The 19,521-nt window shown below is 39.2% G+C and overlaps 1 pseudogene; it reads left to right on the plus strand.

Annotated features, from left to right (window-relative positions):
• LOC115068536 overlaps positions 1–19,521 on the plus strand; it is a 41,174-nt pseudogene that overhangs the window by 2,830 nt on the left and 18,823 nt on the right.

Consider the following 19,521-nt stretch of genomic DNA (forward strand, 5'->3'; position numbering starts at 1 on the left):
TCTCTGTGGTGTCATTTCTTACTTTTCCCTTTTTATCTCTGTTTTCATATTTAACTGAATGACCTCTTCCCTTTCCTTAGTCTAGCTAAAGCTTTTAAAATTTATCTATATTTATCTATCCATATTTGTTCCAGTGGGACACACCTCCAGAGCATTTCAAGCATTTACCTCTTTCCTGGTTTGGAGTTTGGTTTGTTGTTTTTCTAGTTCCTTGAGATTCAGTGGTAGTTTCCTTTTATTTGAGACATTCTGCTGTGTGTGTGTGTGTGTGTGTGTGTGTGTGTGTGTGTATGTGATGTGTGTTCATGTGTGCATATGCATGTGCGTATGCCATTGTGTGGAGGTCAGAGATCAACAACAGATGTCTTCCTCAACTGCTTCTCTTACTTGGTTTTTGAGGTTGTTTCTCACTGAACCTGGAGCTTACCAATTAAGATAGGCCAGGATCTACCTGTTCGCCCGCCTCAGCGCTGGAATTACAGGCATGTTTGCTGTGCCCAGCTTTTTTATGTGAGTGCTAGGATCCAAACTTAGGTTCTTAGGTGTATGCAGTAAACACTTTACAGAGTGAGCTGTTTTCCTAGCCCCTGGCCACTTACTTTCTTACTGTGCTTATTCTAAACTCACCGCCTGATGTACCGCTTTTACTTTACCATGGGTTTGGCAATGTTCTCTTTCTGTTTTTATTGTTTCAAGAATTTTTGTGGTTATTGTTCTTCGTGAGTCAGGGTCTTCCTATAGCCCCAACAGGTCTAGAACTTGCTGTTTAGACCAGGCTGACCTCGAACGCACAGAGCTCTGCCTGCCTCTGCCGCCCTAGTGCTGGCATTAAAGCTGTGCACCAGCCATTTCAAGAAATTTTAAAATTTTCTTTCTGATTTCTTCCTTGATCCATTGATCATTTGTTCAAGCTGTCTTTCAATTGCTGTGACAAAACACTCTGACCAATACTAACTTTTGGAAGAAAGGGTTTATTTGGCTTACATCATCCGTGTCACAGTTCATCACTGAGGGAGCCCAAGGTAGGAACTCATGGAAGGAACCTGGAGGCAGGAGCTGAAGCACAGGCCATGGAGGAATGGGGCTCACTGGCTTGCTCCCCTGGCCCATGCTCAGCCTATTTTCTTTTACAATACAGAAAACCTACCCAGTGGTGGCACCACCCACAGTGGGCTGGGCCTTCACACATCACTCAAAAATCAAGGAAATACCCCACAGACATGGTCAGAGGCTAGTTCAATGGAGGAAATTCCCCAATTGAGGCTCCCTCTACCCAGATGTGTCAAGTTGACAACTAAAGCTATCCAGTGCATCATTGCAAAGTAATTAATTTCCGTGTTTTTGTACAGTTTCCAAAGTTTCTCTTATTGATTTCTTGTTCTACTACGTTCTAATTAGAGAATATTCTTAACATAATTTCAATATTTTACGATTTATTGAGGCTGTATTATGGCATAGCATATGGTCTACCCTAGAGAATTGTCTATGAACTGGCTGAAAAAAAAGGGCATTGAGTAGCTGTTGAGTGGAATATTCTGTGGGTGTTTATTGGGCCCGTTTGGGTTAGAATGCAGTTGAGCTGTTTTTCTTTGTTGACTTTTGTTTGAGTGATTTTCCCATGGGCTATGTAAAATAGTGCATGTTGGATTCTCTTTACTGTTGGGGCTAATAATATTTTTGAGTACTCTGATGTTGGGTTATTTATATTTAGGATTTCTATTTCTTCTTGAAGTGACCCTTTTATCATTATGTTACGACTTTTCTTGTCTCTTGTTTACTGTTTCGGGTTTAAGTCCATTTTATTTGATGTAAATAAACATGGCTACTCACGTACTTTGGAACCCATATGCTTGGAATAGCTTACTGCATTTCTCACTCGGTCTAGTCTGTGTGCGTCCTTAGATCTGATGTCATTTTCTTGTGAGCCACACACAGAAGTGTGTCTTGCTTTTCAATGCACTCAGTAACCCTGTGTCTTTTCAGTGCGATTTAAACCCATTTGCGTGCGAGGTGATTATTGATAAGAAGTCGTGCTCCAGCGTCACGCAGCCTGGTGTCCAGCTGGTACGTGCTTCCCTTTTGTCTTCCCTTCCTTCCATCTTCATCTTCTTGGTTTTCTCCTTTCTCTTTTTCATCGTTTCACTTTGTGTTTAAGTAATTAATCTGGCGATGTTTTACTTGTTTGTAGTTCTTTGATTTATCTGTCTCATAGATTTTGGCTTTAGGGTTAGCATGAGACTTACAAAAACATTTTGATTATAGCAAGCTATTTCAAAATGATAGCAATTTAACATGATCATAAAGAACACAACCCCAAATATAAGGGAAAATACACTAACAACATTAGTATGTTTCAGCAGGCTGTTAGCACTGTTTTTACCTTCCTTTTGAATGTTTGATGTCCCGTTTTTATCCTTTTTATTGCCTATTCCTTGCATTATTTTTGCTTATTACTAAATACAGGAATCTCTTTACGCACCCTGGTTATAATGGAACACAGTGAGTTTGTCTGCATGATACTCTTACCCAGTGAGTGTTGCTCCTTTGCATGTTCCCTTCCTACTTGTTAACAGAGCTGCAGTTTGAAGAACTTCCTTTGGCCTTCCTCCCAGGACAGTGCTGCTGTCTTTCTTGGCTCTTGTTAGTTGGAGAAAATACATGTATTCTCTTTATTTCTAAAGGCTGCATTATTCTCAGTTGACTCTGTGTTACTTCCCCACTATAAAAAGTCCCACGCTGTTCTTACCTGGCCCAGGTTGTACTGTGATGACGGCTGCTGGGTGAATTGGGATGGCCCTGAGTGTGATTTGTTGCTTTCGTCTGCTTCAGAGTCCCTTTATCTTTCACCTCTGAGAGCTTCATTTAGATGTCTTGGGGTAGGCACAGTGGAGTGAACTTTGACTGGCATCTTTTCATCCTCCTATTCCTGGGTACTTGTATCCATATGTCTGGGATGTTTTCTGCAATTATTTCTTTGAATCAGCTTTTTACCTTTTGGCATTTTCATATTTTCCTTGAACCCCAATAACTTGAGTCTTTTCTCTTTAAATATTTAAAAGTTCCTGGAAGCTATCTTCATTCTTTTTTCTTTTATCCTCCTCCAACTATGTATTTTCAGATTGCCCATCTTCAAGCTCACATAGTCTTTCTTCTGTATGATCTGTCCTGCCATCAATGCCTTATACTGGCTTTAAAATCATTGCATCCATTTTTAAGTCAAAAATTTGCTTGATTTTTAAAGCCACTACACCTCCTTGCTAAGTTTCTCAACTACTGAAACATTTTTCTGTGTTTCTTCAAGTTTGTGGAACTTCCTTAAAGAGGTTGTTTTCAATTCTCTGGGATTTCTGGATATGAACACTCTGGTCAGTCTCTGATGCTTTGTTAGGTAGAGTTATGATTTCCCAGAAGCTGTTGATAGTTGTTGGCAGATGACATTCTCTGGGCATGGAGGGATTAGGTATTAATTCCAGGTTTCTGAGTTGTTTCTGTCTGTCCTGCAGATTCTAAGCAGGCCAATTACATCCTCTGAGCCCACAGTTGCTTCCACTATTTCAGCCCTGAGAAACAACCAGACACAGATCTGCCAGGAGGTTAATGTTACGGTCTCAGCTGGGAAGCTATCCAAGCCAGGATTTGTCCCTGTTAGTATGTTGTTCATAAAGAATGAAGAGAGTAAGCGCATAGTCTGTCCCTACACATCTCTTCCTGGGGCCAGAGGCTTTGTCCATATTCATGGGCCTGTGGTCAGGCACTGAGGGATACTGTTGGGCACGCTAGAGAGTCCCCATGGATGGAGCAACCCTAATCTCCTTTGTCAGACCTGTGGCCACTGAGATGCCAAACTGTGACACACTCTGGCATTCACCAGACCAGCACAGTCCTTTACTAGAACCAAGGCCACGGCTAGTATCAGCAAATTATTGCTGATATGGCCTTATGGGCCAAGGTGCTGTAACCAGTTAAAGGTGTCTGTAGCTAGGATATAATTCTGATGGGCTGGGGCCATTTCAGAGGTTCCAGACCTATGTAGCCTGGGAATACTACCCTTAAAATCTACCCAGTTCTGGGTTTCACCCTCTCAGCACTAAGTCTCGGGCTTATGGTAATGCCCTACCCCTAGTAAATAGGGGCTTGCGCCATGCTGTGCTGTCAGAAATTGGAAATAAAGGCAGACCCTTGGCTATCTGGGCTGACACAAATACAGGGTGCATGTGAGTCACACAGCCATGAGGAGCCACACAGCCTCGGGGATGCCCTATAATTCTGAAGGCCGCCCATATCCCCTTCTGTAGCTGCCAGTGGGGCCTGACATGAGTGCTAAACCCTGCTTCCCTCCATAGTGGCAACTGCTCTGTCTCCTGAGGTTGAAGAAGGGGCAGGAGGCAGCCAGTCCTAGCCTAAAGCTGTTCCACTGCTGAGTCTGTGGGTATTGGAATGCTACCATTCCAAAGTCACGGGCTTTGTCTTACAGTAGGCTTTCCTGTGGTTCTGAGTTTTATGTCTTTTATGTTTGTGCTCTTGATTTAATTCCCTCTTTACGTAGGTGATGATTCTTCCAACACACTGGGCTGCATGGAGCTAGGGGGGACATGGCAGTTTTTTCTACATGCTTGTTCAAGGCTTCTGTTCATTTGGTTAAGTTAGAAGTAAGCACTGTGGACTCACCAGGCTTCCTCAGCTCTTGTGACAACATCTCGTGCACGAATAAGCGCTCAGCTCTGTTCTTGGTCGGCCACCATCTTGCTCTACCTCTGTAGACATGTTTTGCTGATAAATTCTAGGTATTTTTCACCTTCTTTCCCTCTTTTTCTGAAGCTCTTCATTGTAAGGGATCTGAATTTGACCGTAGTTTTAGTAAGTTACTGAGGGATCACAGATGTCTTGTTGCTAATGAATTCTGACTGACTGATGTTCAACTCACAGCACTTCAGCAAAAAAGAATGATGACTCTATTTATTTCCATAATGAAAAGAATCAAGCAAGGTTTTCCTCTTGCTAGTGTATATATGTATTATTCAAAATGAAAAAGAAACTTTAAAATTTAGAAGACATAGCTTATTTTAAATATCCAGATACACTCAACAAATCACACATTTTCTTTAAAATTTATATATGAATAAAACGTAGAGATTTTAAACTTTTAATTATATTCAATCAAAAATCAGTGTAGTTGGTAATGCTAGATATATTAATCCTTCATTTCTATCCAATGAGACATGAAAATTGGTAAAAAATCATCATACAACTATATTTTTCAGGGACCAGAAAATTAAATTTCATATAGCGTTTGAGTCAAAGTGGAAAAAAATATACTTACGATGCAAGTAGAAATCTTGCCAAAATTTAAGAAACAAAGTCCTACCCTTAAAACTTTGGTGAAAAATAGAGACTTCCAAAAGTAAAAACTAAAATATGCAGAGCTTTTGTGGTGACATGTCTTTGTACGTCTTCTCCTGTTTTATAGAGCACACAACTTGTTATCATAACTGAATTTTAGAGAATCATATTTAAGAGGTCAGATGTAGGAAAGACCCGAGTCCTCAAACATGGCAGTACACTGCTCTTGCACCTTTGAAATGACTGAGCTGGAATGGCTGTGGCTCAGAAAAGACTGATGATGACTTTTAACATGCAGATGGCCATATTTTATCCAGCAATATTCTTAATGTTAAGCCCACTGTTAAACACCCATTGTTGAGATTCAGCAACCCTTCAAAAATGTTTTTATCCTTAAATAATTGTATTTTCTTAAATCCAGGTAAATAAACATGCTGTTGGGGGTTGATTCAGGTCTATAATTCATTTCTGTCCTTCCTATTCATAGGTGTAATTACAACAAATCAACACTGTTCCCTCCCCTGTGAAAGTGGGGAACACTGAATTGTACTGTCATCAGCATGGATTTTGCCATCTGCTAGAAATACCCACTTAGATCTGACAGACTTTAATGTTATATCATGTAGCAAAAATGATTATTAAAAACTGGAAAATGTGCTCCCCTGGACTGATGAGGTGACACAGGAAGGGCTGTTTTTGAAATAACTTTAAACTTAAGGTAAGTTATAAAAGTAATACACACTTTCTGTAGTCCTCACCCAGTGTTCCCAATGTTAGTACCTTGCATGACACTGAGAGTAAAGCTAGTGGACCATTTACTATCCTATAGACTTAAAAATTCCTTCTAAAAGTTTTGAGACAGGATCATACTATGTACCTCAGGCTGCCTTTGAACTCACTTCCTCCAACCACTCCTTGAGTGTTGAGAATACAGGTGTGCACCACCATGCCTGGCTCATTATTTTTAAAAATTAAGATCCTTTTGCTTTTGCTTGGTCCGAGATCTAGTTCATACCCCCTAACACAGTCCTCCAGTGATGATCAGTTCCTCACTGTTGCTTCATGTTTTGGTGACTGTGCACTCTTGAAAAGTACTGGTCAGTTCTTTTGTGCAGTACCCCCCAATTTGTGGTTTCCTGAGGTTATCTCATAATTACAGTTAGTCCTTTTTTTTTTTTTTTTTTTTTTTTTTTTTTTTTTTTTTTGGCAAGGATAGTGCAGGAAGTGATGGGTCTTTTATCACTTGAAGTATCAGGAAATATATGATGTTGATAGATTGCTTCTTGGTGATTGTAAAGTGGAATCTGCTAAGTTTTTCACTGTCAAATTACCTTTCTGAAAATAACAATCACTTAGGAGGAGATTTCTTGAAAGTCTTCAATATGTTGTTTCTTCTTTAAAAATTGTCCTTTCGCTTTTTGCCTTCACTGATGGGTCTGGCTGGTGGCAGTCATTATTATCTCCTAATGGTGATCTATCTATGTCCTGCATTCTTCCCATGTGTGGCTATTTCACTCATCTGGTTATTTGTATCAGTGTAGATTCATGGATGCTCACTCAGCAAGAATGAATGTAATGTTTGTCCCTGTTTATTTTGTTACCACTTTGGCCCAGCTTTGGCCATGCAGAACCCTTGCATGCTAACCTGTGCATTCCAATATAGTTCATCTTAAAAGAGCGTTTTGATACTTTATTGGAGGGACTGTGAAATAGTGTTCCTATGGCTTTAAAAATATGCTTGGTAAATTAAAAAAATAACCTTGAGCATGCATGCCTGGAGAGCCTGTCTCAAGAGCAAGTTTATGCAAGGAGGCTTGCGGAGGCATTATCTCTGGAATGGAATGCCCGTGCTCCCTTATTTTCTCAGGAGACACCTTGATCTCTCAGGGCATACTATGGTGGCACTGTTATCTTGCTCATGTTTTACTGAACTATATTCTAGCCACTTTATTATTGTTCATTGTTCTATAAATATTCAGCTGTAATCTAATGAGTATACTTATATATAAACAGACTTGCCTGTGCCTTTGGCACTTGTGCATGGATGAAGAAATAAGAGTAAAGAAATAAAAACTGCTCGAGTCTATGGTCCTTTTCTTAGTTGTGTGACAATCCATTCAGGTCCCGAGGCTGCCCACCTGGCGGCTACACTTTATGACTGGGAAGATTCTCTAGACTCAGCTTATAAAAGCCTCTCTCTCTCTCTCTCTCTCTCTCTCTCTCTCTCTCTCTCTCTCTGTCTCCCTCCCTCCTTCCCTCCCTCCTTCCCTCTCCCTCTTTCTCATTCTTTCTCTACCTTATACATTGACTCAGGATTCCTCGCCTTACTGAAACTGGTAGTTTTGACTAGTCTGCCCACCAGCTTGCTCTGTGGATTCCTCTTTGTCTTGGGTATGTTGGGATTACAGGTGCCTGCCACCCCCGTCTCCTTTTTATGTAGCACTGCGGTCTGAACTCATGACCTCACACTTGAGTGGCAAACATTGTACCCACTGAGCCATCTTACTAAGCCCTTAGAATCCTTTTAATTGTTTTGTTCCAGACCTCTAGGAATCACTTCACAAAGAAGAATATGGCGTATTTCATTGAAAATTGGGTAATCGGTATCTCACTGTTACCAGAGTGTGAGTGCTGACATCTCTCAATGTTCAGAACTAGAAAATATACCTATATGCAATAATATATGAACATGTAGACATATATTTTTACTTTTTCATTTATGTGTGTATACATATTTACATTATACATGTCTACAAACAGACACACAATTTTGGTGGCTTAAAAACATTTTTTTGTTTATTTAATTTTTTGACACAAGGTCTGACTCTGTACCATAGGCAGGACTTGAACTGGAGATCCTCTGCCTCGGACTCTCATGTGTCAGGATTACAGGCAAAAGTCACCACTCCTGGTTCGTAAATCACTTTTCTAAAGTGAGCTCATACTTATAGCTCCAATTCTAGTTCAACACTAGAAGTCAGCCTACCCCCTCTTCCTTATTTGTAACTCTTTTTCCCTGACAGAGGAGTCTGCTCTCTCCTGTGTTACAGTCCCTATTTGATTAACCTTAGCATGCACAAAAATGAGTGGGAGGTGTGTGAGCACAGCCCCTGTAGGAATAAGTTTTATAACTGGAGTGTGATATGTAGGTAGAGTGCTTTTTTATCTTCATCTCTAAAGAATACCTTTCATCTTGGCCTTTCTAATGTGTGACCCAAATGCTGTTTTGCTAAGTAACCTAGTGCAATACTTATCTTAGATTCTGCGGTTCTCTTACTCATTTGCAGTATAGTTGGCTCATTTGGTAATTTTTGTTTCATTTTTGGTTGTCTACACATTCTGGGTGATTAGAATATTTACATATTAATTTTGTGGTATGCACAGGGTTAACAGGTTTGTGAATGTATAAAGCAACTTATCTACCAGCACAATCATAACAGACAACCTCATTACTCTACAATTACCTCACGCTGCCTCATTGTAAAATGTTCCTTCTACCACCTTGTGTTTTTGACATTGGTTTTTCATTCCTATAATTTTTCACATTGGTCCAGCGTATGAATAGAATAAGACAATGTTTGGACTTTGGGCTATAGCTTGGCTTACTTAGAAAAATACACTTAAGGTTTATTTCTCCTGTATGAACATTTTGTATTGCCAAGTAGTGCTCTATTGTATTTTTATACCATAGGCTGATCATCCATCCACCAGTAGAAGTACGTCTGTGTTGCCTTGAGGATTTGGCAATTATGGATGAAACTATGATGTAGATTGAAGTATAGATTTTTGTCAATATGCTTTCCTTTATTTTGGAGGAGAGGGAATACACAGCCATTACCTTGCTGGAGTAAGCAGTAAACATGTGCTTAGCTCAGCAGGAAACCACTGAACAGTTCTCCAGGCAGTCTATGTCACTGTGCATGCTCACCAACAATACAGGAGAGAGCTGGCTGTTCTGAGCTCCACCAGCATGTACTAGTACCATCCAACTCATTGTAGGCAGAGAAACTGATATTAGAGATATTTTTAAATGATGTAAGAGGGCTGGAAAGATGACTCAGCAGTTAGGAACACTGGCTGCTCTTTCTGACAACCTAGCTCCACTTCCCAGAACCCACATAGTGACAAACACCTATCTGTAGCTTCATTTCCAAGGGGTCTAATACCCTCTTCTGGCCTCCATGGACACAGTACTACACAGATACACTTACATACATGCAGATAAAACACTCATAAATATAAAATGAAAATAAATACACACATTTAAAGTAATGATTCAAGATCAGGAAGATAATATGATGGCTGGAAACTGAACCCTTTCCCCACAGATACCAAATTTAGTTAGTTTTCCACCGCACCTTTGCTCAAGAACAATTATTGCTTGCTTTAACTCATCTACATAGGATTGTTCTGGGTAAGTTCTCAAAGAACATTGATTTATATTATCTCAGACAATCGTTGTAAACATTTCTTTTTTTAAAGAAACAAAATAGCTATTAGCAATCATCTTTCCATGTGAGGAGCATGAATCCTGAAGGAGTTGATTTGGATTTATGTGATGTGTCCAACGACTGGGCCACACCAGCACTGACTTTTCCTGTAGGGCCCAAACCACAAATAAGACAAAATATTCTCCCTCTTTGTATGATCAAATCAAAATGCTTAGAATTCTTTTCTTCCTCTTGAAATAGGTGGCTCTCTTCACCTATGAAGAATAGGTAACCTATAAAATGCACATCTCAAAAATATTAATAGGAGTGGGTGGGGATGTGGCAGCTCAGGGAAAGACAGTGAGGGCAAAGAAAATCCGAGCCTTGTGCGCACATGCACCCTCAGCTCCTCCTGTAGGAACTTTAGACAAAACTGGAAAAAGTTCAAATGGCTTGGCCAGCCTCCCCCACCTCTTGTTTAAAATTCCTTTTTCTGGATACTCTGGCCAAAGACTAACAAGCAGCGAAATGGCAAAAGGCAGGCAGCCGGCAAGAAGAGAAGCAAATGGCTGGGGTAAAACACAAACTGTGATTAGGCTGTGAATAGTCAGGAATTGGATTGGAGCTTGTTATACATATTCCATGGTCATAATTTGATATTTGCAACAGAAAGAAAAGAGAAGAATCCTATTTAAAACAAAAAACAAGAAACAAGTCAAAAAGAAAAAAAAAGGAAAGGAAAAAGAACAAGGACCTATCTTTCCTCCTCAAAATAGTACCAAAGTACCTTTCTAATGGATGCCCCTTGACCTGATTAGGTGTGCGTTGCACATTTAAGGAGAATAGTGACCCCGCTCTCATTTTATGGTGCATGGATTCTTTCATTGTGTGGTTGCTTCACACACATCAACATTTTAAATTTTGGACATTCTAAAATACATTTGGCAAAGCGCTAAGGAGAAAACCGTCTGTGAGCCTGAGGGAACTAAACCTGCTGTTTCTGAATGAGTGCAGGCTCCATTTGCACTCTACTTTAGAAACTTCTGTGGCTTCGTGTGACCTTTTTGAAAACAGTCAAGCAATTTGGAAATATCATTGAAAGGTGACCAGCAGTAATTGTCATAATGATGAACTCACTTGGGGGTTGGGGGGAACCTTGTTAAGTAGAACCCTTTCCCAACCTCTGATACCATTTTTTTAAAAGCTCTTTATGAAAAAAATAAATAAACCTAAACATTTGAAAGTAACTTATTAAAGACTGAATGAAAATACAGCTTACAAGGGGCTTTTAATTTCCTCAGGATTCGAGTCTTAAAGCATAAAATAAGGCCCAAGACCAGCTGTTAATTATTTATAGATTGATTCTGCTGTTTGTGTGTTATTCTGTCTCCTTATTTTTGCTCAGAGGGCAGGAGTAGGTGGGGAAACAGCAATAAATCAGCTTCTTCACATATTCTCATCAGCAGTAAAAACTCTGGTGTGATAGGAAGTGCTAGACCCATTACTCTAGATAATTGAAAGGATATCAAGATCGAAAAAGGGGAAAGCTTGTTTATTGAATAAGAGCTCTCTCAGACATCGTGCAAGTTTCCTTCTGATGGTCTAGTCTTACTGTCCAGAGCAATCACGTACATCATTTATGATTATCTTCTTTTATGTAGGTGGCGGCAAGGTTCAGACAGCTGCATTCACCAAGCCAAATAGATGGTAAGGGCCAAGGTTGAGTCAGGATGCAACTGTGCCCTCAGGCCACGCCACTTCTACAGAGGTGTGCTTTCCAGTGAGACAACTCCTTGGTAAGTTCTGCAGGGTTTTTTTAAAATGACACTGAGCTCAAAGGGGCATCAGGAATCTGGGCTACATTTGTTCCTACAGAACAATGAACCTGATTCCTTTTTCCTAGGGTATTTGTATTAAAGAGACTTAGAAAGGGCATTCCACACCATGAACCTTACTATTTTACAAGTTGTGTGAAAAACAGAGAATTTTGTTTTTAGTACGGTCCAGGAGAAAAGTGTTTCTATCCCTTAGCCCAGCAAATACAGGTGTGGTTTGTTTGTTTTTTGTTTTTTACTTTGTTTTGCTTTGTTTTCAGATGGGCTCTCCCTGTAGCCCTAGCTGAACTGGACTTCAGTATGTTGACCAGGCTGGTCTTGAACTCACAGAGATCCACCAGCCTCTGCCTCCTGAGTGCTGGGATTAAAGGCATATACCACTTATTTTTCAGGATTGCCAAAAATTAAAGAACAGAGATATTAATCTTGGTACTATTTATAATACTATGATAAAATAAGCAAATGTTTTGTAGTAAAAATAGGATTCATTGTATCTTAATATAAAATACAATTATTTAAAATGCTTTCTTACTTTCAAGATGTATTTTTATTTGCTTTTAATGTGTGTTTACATTTTGAGGGTTTTTTCTTTTTTTAATGAACTTTTGTGTATCTCATATACATCTTAATCATTTTTATTTGCCCTTCCCCATCAGCACTATTTCACAGCCACCCCCCCCCACTGGATCTCATGCATTCTGTCATTTAATTTATGTTAAGGCCTATCGAGTCAAGTTAGTACCCCTGACATCCTTCAGTGGAAGTTCATCCACTGGAGTCTAGTGAGCCTATCTAGAGTCACCCCCTTAAAGAAGATCAGCTCTTCCCCATTCAGCAGTAATCAGTCGCCCAATAGTTCTTTAGCTAAGATTGGGGCCTACTGCACATTTTCACACTTCTATGCTGGGTTTTTTCTGCTTGTGTTTGCATGGATCTTGTGCATGCTGTCACCACTGCTATAAGTTCATTTTCCCAGGAACCTCTAAGTCTCTGTGTCCATGTGGTCATGTACCTCCTCCCCTGGTTCTTACAATTTTTCTAACCCCCTCTTCCACAATGGTCCCTGAACCCTGAGGGGGTAAAATTTAAAGGGGGTGGACAGGAGTCCTGTGCAAGGACCCACACTCTGCAGACTTATTCTCCGTACTTCGGCCGTTTGTGACCCTTTGTGTTCATGGCCCTCTGTTGCATGAGGGAGCTTTTTGATGAGAGTTGAAAGATGCATTAGCGTTCTCTCTACCCCCTTGTTCCACTAGGTTCCATAAACCTTAGGTGAAGAAATTCCATCATAGATGTGGCACTTAGGGTTGAGCATTTCACAGACACTTAATTTCTGTGTGTGACCAGTGAGGAACTTGGCAAAAAGTCTCCATTCATTGAAAAAGAAGTATTTTTTCATGAATGGTGATTGGGATACTTGTATGTGAATATAAGGATCCATATTTAGCAAATACTAAGAAATTACATTTGTCTAAGGATATGACGGTCTTGGGGTTTTCTCTTTTATCTGTGACCTTTCCAGCCACATGTATTTTGCTATGTTTACAGTACCACACGTGAGTTCCTTCCCATTGAGTGGGCTTTTAGTCCAATTAGGTAGCTGTTAATTACCCCCAAGGTAAAAGTGCCACTACTGTCCCAAAACAGTTTGCAATGCCAGTCATTGTTGTGATTATTAGGCCTTAAAACTGGGGTTGAACTGTCAATTGATGTTCTCCCTTAGCAGCTTGCATAGTGTTCTCCAAACTATGAGAGCTAGCCTTTGGGGAGGTTACTTCCAGGTCATTTCCTGTTCTATTGCTCCAAATCCTGTGTCTGAAGTATGTCCTGTCTTCAGCAACAGGGTCTTACCTTTAAGCTCTTAGAGGCAATCAAGAACTGTGGTAATAGCCTGTGTAATTTTGGGAGTCTCTTGGACTACCCTGGTCAACAACTCCAAAGGAAGAATCTCCTGTCAGGGAATGTTTCTTGTTATATAGCCTTCAGCTGTACAAATAGACTCATGTAGAGCTATTGTATGTATAATTTTTCTATATGGTTTTGAACTGATATATTTACCTCTGTTTTTTTTTAATACCAGCTAGGCATGTAGAGATATTGAATGTGTAATTTTTCCATTTGGTTTTAAACTAATATATTTACCTCTGGGTTTTTTTTATATCAGCTAGGCATTATTGATCTCTCTTTTTTCTCTCCCTGTGTAACCCTCCTTCCTTGAGACTGGGTCTCCCTGGTCCAACTGGCCTGGAACTCACCAAGTAGACCATGCTGGCCTCAGTCTCACAGAGATCTGCTTGCCTCTGCTTCCTAGTGCTGAGATTAAAGGTCTACCACCATGCCTGGCTTATTAAAAATATTTAAAAACATTTACTAGCAAGGAGAAATTCTATTTAAATACTCTATAAATGTGTTGAATAAATAAGTAAAATAATAATTAAAAATTATGGGGCTGGAGAGATGACTCAGTGGTTAACAGCACTGACTGTTCTTGAAGAACACCTGGGTTCGAATCCCAGCATCCATATGGGATGTTCTAGGGGATCCAGTACCTTGTTCTGTCCTCTGGGGGTATTGCACGACATGGATGCACTTATGTACATGCAGGGAATACACTCATACGCATAAAAAAATTCAAATTATTTAAATAATAAGATTTAGCATTATACAAATCAGACATCATGTAAAAACACTACTTTTTAGTTTTGCTAAAGGTCAAATATTGTGAAGTTCAACATACACATACAAGTCATTGGTGGCTCCCTGAATTTTAGTAAAGGGAAATATCCTCATGACTGCAACTTGCTAAGAAACAGAACCAAGAGTCTTCCTGCCTACCCCAGCACAGTACGCTGCATCACATGGGACATTTGTCCTGTTCTTGACATGTAAAGATCTCTGTGACATCCTAGATTATGGCTGCATGTGAATTCTCTATAAATGGCTTTTTGTTAAATATTTATAGCTGCATGTGGCACACACCTGTAATCCCAGCATTTGAATGGTGGAGGGAGATGGATTAGGAGTTCAAGGTCAGCCTCTGCTAAATAAGCATTTAAGGCAGCCCAGGGCTATGTGAAACACTGCTTCCATCTCCCCCAAAAGAAAAATATATGTCAATAACTTTAATGAACATATCTGATAAATCCTAATACTAGCAAACTTGTACTGAATATCTTCAGTTGCCAATATACCTGAGAAGAGGAAGCCTCAACTGGGGAATTTTCTCTAGCTGACTGGCCTGTGGGTATGTCAGTGAGGCACTGTCTTGATTGCTGAGTGATGTGGAAGGGTCCAGTCCACTGTGGGTGCTTCCACCCTGGGCAGCTGGTCCTGGGTTATATAAGAAAGCAGTCTTCTGTTGTTTACTTGTTTACTGAAGCCTCTGCTTCAGTTCCTGCCTCCAAATTCCTGCCCTCTATGAGTGCCTGCTTTGGCTTCCCTCACTAATAGACTGTAATCAGGGCATGTAACCCAGAAAAACCCTTTCTTTTCCAAATTGTTTTTAGTTAAGTGTTTTATCATAGCAATAGAACGCAACTAGAACAAAAGTCAATTTAGAAAAGAACACTAATTACTGGGTGGGATTTGAGATATAAAACTATAAAACTATAAAAAATATTAATATAAATAATATTAATAAACAGCACCAATAAATAATAATAAGAGAATAAAGGGCTAAAATGTATAATCATCTTGATACGCAAAGAAAAGTTATTTTGCCCAATTCAGCATCAAGAAGAAGAAACAAAAGTACTTCAACACTCTAAAGGCCCCCATGGCAAGCCCACACTAATAATATTGCACTCGTTGGTAAAGAGCTGAAAAAATTTTTCCTAAGCTCAGGAACAAAACCAAGATGTTCATGTTTTTTCCTCTGAAAACAGCAAATGTAGATTTATTGAAAGAAAGAGAGAACTTCTGAGAGTGGGGGCTCCAAGGGAGGAACAGCAGGACCTTCTCTTATGGCTTATACTTAACACAGTAGTAGAAGTCCTAATCATATGAATAAAACAAGATGAAAATCAGAAAACGTCCTCTGTGATTGGTAACACTATTATATGTTAAAAGACTATGAAGATTCTAAAGACTTGTTCATACTGCTAAGCAAATTCTTAAGGTCATAACATTAAAACACCAACATAGAAAAATCGGTAGTGTATCTATAAACAAGTGACAAATAGCAAACAGAAAGAAATTGGGAAAACTAACATAAGAAATGGTAGAATGCTTAGACGTCAATTTCACCAAGGAAGCTAAAGATTGGTACGTTGGAAGTTATAAAACATTAATGAGAGGTTGGAGAGATGGCTCAGTGGTTAAGAGGACTGGTTGCTTTTGTAGAGGACCCAGTTCACTTCCCAGCACCCACATGGCAGCTAACAGTCACCTGTAACTTCAGTTCCCAGGATCTAACACCCTCTTCTGACTTCCATGGGCATTGCATGACTAGGGTACACTTACACACATACAGGCAATACACTTGTACACTAAAATAAAAATAATAAATCTTTTTAAAAATAAATAAAAATAAACATCAGGAAAAAAACTGAAACTGACAGAAATCTTAGAAAGACAGCTCATGTTGCTAAACTGGAAGACTATGACAATTTTATGTAGAGGCCTTCAGCTTATGATGGTTACATGTAATTTTTCTATTTATGAAAGTGTAGAGCCTGGCGTACTGGCACACACCTGTAATCCCAGCACTCCAGAGGTGAGTTCCAGGCCACCCTGGTCTACATAGTGAGTTGCAGGCCAGCTGGGGCTACAAGGAGACCCTGTCTCAAAAAGGCAAAAAAAAAAAAAAAAAAAAAAAAAAAAAAAAAAAAAAAAAAAAAAAAAAAAAAAAGAAAGAAAAAGAAAGAAAGTATAAAAGGGATTTCACATTGAAGGAGTAGTATATTTTAACGTTTGGGTTGTTAGCCTTAGCCTTTAACGGCTGTGCTATCCCTCCAGCCCGTGAGTAGTATATTTTAGTTTTGAACTTTTACATTTTCCATGGGCTATGATAGTCAATTCATCAAGAGAATATGACAATAATTCATTTAAAGAAAGAGAGGCAGTGGAACAGGAGCTAGTGAGACAGAGCAAGCCAGCGAGCACCTGCCTCCATGGTTCCTGCCTTGAGTCCCTTGAGTCCCTGCCTTGACTTCCCTTCATTGCTGTGACCTGAAAGTGTAAGCCAAAGAAACCTTTTCCTCTCTCAAGTTGCTTTTGGTTGTGGAGTTTATCACAGCATCAGAATACCTGACCTATAGTTTTGTTTTTTAACAGTATGTTTGCTTGACTTTGGAGTCTGGGTAATGCTCGTCTACTATGGGCTTGTTGGAAGTTTTCCTCTTCAATATTTTGAAAGAGTTTGAGAAAGATTGGTTCTAATCCTTTAAAAAAAAAAACATTTGTGGGGCTGGGGAGATCACTTCATCAGTAAAGTGCTTGCTATGTAACCATGTGAGTCTACATTTGATTCCCAGTACCCATGTGACAAATCCAGTTGTGATGACACGTAACTGTAATCCTAGTGCTGGTGGGAGTGAGACTGGTGAAGCCTTGAGGTTCACTGGCCAGACAGTCTGGCTGACTTGCTGTGTTCTAGGTTCAGTGGGAGACCTTGTGTCAAAAATAAAGTGGAGAGTTATTGAAGAATCGACTAGACATCAACCTGTGACACACACACACACACACACACACACACACACACAAATACATAATAAATAAATAAATAAATAGTAAATGGTCGAGTACCATTATTTGTTTAGAGTCTCTGTTCTCTGTTCTTTTTCATGGTATAGTTAAATGTTTGATTATCTTTCCAAACAGCAGCTCTTGATTGCATCCATCTTTTCAGTTGGTTTTCTTATCTCATGTTTCTGCTCCCATCTATGCTGTTTGCTTCTAACCCTTTGCTTATGTTGTTCATTTTCTAGCTCATTATGAGCAGGTAACTTATCTGAACACTTCTTTTTAGATGTAGAGAATTTACTACTGTGAACTTACCTTTGAAACTTTACTGAACTGAGAAGTTTGACCTGTTTTCTTATTTTCATAGGAAAAGGATTTGTTTTTATATTTGACCCTTTGGTTATTTAATTTCCACTGACTTGTCAATTTTGCAGCTGTCCTCTGGTTGCTGGCTTCTCACTTCATTCCATTATTATAATGGATACTTGATATTATTTCAGTCTATAAAAGCCTTAAAAATCTTGTTTTATATCAACACATCGGATCTATCCTGGAGGCTGTGTTTCATTTGCTTGAGTAGAATGTATATTTTTCTGCTCTTGCATGTCTAAGTTCATTTGGTCCAGTGTGTAAGGAAAATTCAATGTTTCCTTGGTGATTTCCTATCCACATTATCTGTCTATTGTTCAAGTGATGCATTGAAGTCAGAGGCGGCTACTTTATTTTTCTCTTTCTCTTTTCCGTTCTATTAATATTTGATTCATATATTTAAGGACCTTGATGTTAGATGGGTAAACATACAATTATATCTTCTTGATGAATTGATATTACATATCATTATGTACTAATTTTGGCTGTCATAGTTTTTGCTTACTTTCTTTTGTTTTCCGTTTGCATAGAATTTTTTTCTTTCCTGTGACTTTCAGTGTCTGTGCTTCGTTAGAGAAAAACATGAGTATTTTGTTAGGAGCAGGTAGTTGGATCCTGTGCGCATGCGTGTGTGTGTGTGTGTGTGTGTTCAGCCACTGATTGTCTTTTGATTGGCAAATACAGTTCATTTTCACTGGATTTATGATTAGATAAGATTTACAACTATAATGCTGGTCCATGTTCTATGTTATGTAACCTTTAATGTCTTTGCTTTTAAACATTAATGATTCTTTATCTGTTGAGTGAAAATGATTTTTTTTACCACTATATTGTTAAGAAAATGAATAGGATGGGGTATTTCTAAAAATGAACTTTATATTTTGGGATAATTTTAGGTTTGGAGAAAAATAATGCTGAAGATGTAGGCATCTTCAAATATCTTACCTCCACCCATCTGTAGACTCCTTGCACTACCAAAATCCCTTACCAGAGAGCTACACCTATGTCACTGCTGATCCTACCTGAACCTTCCTTGAACAGCACAATTACTCAATTTAAATTGGGTTCATTGTCAGTACTGTGTCTTTGTGACTAGAGATAATATGTAATGATGAATAGCTACCATTATAGTGTCATATTTGATTTTTACTTCCTTAAAAATTCCCTGTGCTCCCCACGCCACCATAATCTATAGCACCCTCCAATTTTTAATTTTGAGGTCTCCATACTTTGACCTCCTCCAGAGTGTTATATGATTAGGATCATACAGTATGTAGGCTTTCACTTATACTATGAACTTCAGCTCCATGTTTCCACTTTAGCTCTAAATAATATTCCATTGTTCAGGTGTACAATGGTTTACCCATTTATCACCTGTTGGACATCTTGTTTCTTCCAAGTCATGGCAATTATGAATGGAGATTCTATAGACATCTGTGTGTAGGTGTCTCTATAAACATGAATCTGTAACCCTTTGGCTAAATATTAAACAGTCCAATTTCTAGATCACACACCAGCAGTGTGTTTATTTTTGTAAGACATCACTGGAGTGTCTTGTAAAGTGATTTTAAATTTCGCATCCCCAGTATGGTGAATCAGGATTTTCATTGTTCCACATCCCCAGTTCTTCACTTTATTCTGAAATTTGGCCATTCTAATAGGTATGTTAGCGTTGCTTACCTCCTTCCACAAGTCTTGGATTTTCACATTTTGTTGAAATTTGTTCTGAGTTAATTCTTGTTAGGTATGGGAGATCTCTGTCTAAATTCCTCGTGTGTGGACACCCCACCCTCACTGCTACTGGTTTTGTTCCTTTGTCACCCTCGATATGACACGTGGGTTAAGCTTGAGCACTCTGTTTTGTT

Source organism: Nannospalax galili, unplaced genomic scaffold (genome assembly GCF_000622305.1).
Source record: "Nannospalax galili isolate Female #2095 unplaced genomic scaffold, S.galili_v1.0 scaffold1372, whole genome shotgun sequence".
Taxonomy (NCBI): domain Eukaryota; kingdom Metazoa; phylum Chordata; class Mammalia; order Rodentia; family Spalacidae; genus Nannospalax; species Nannospalax galili.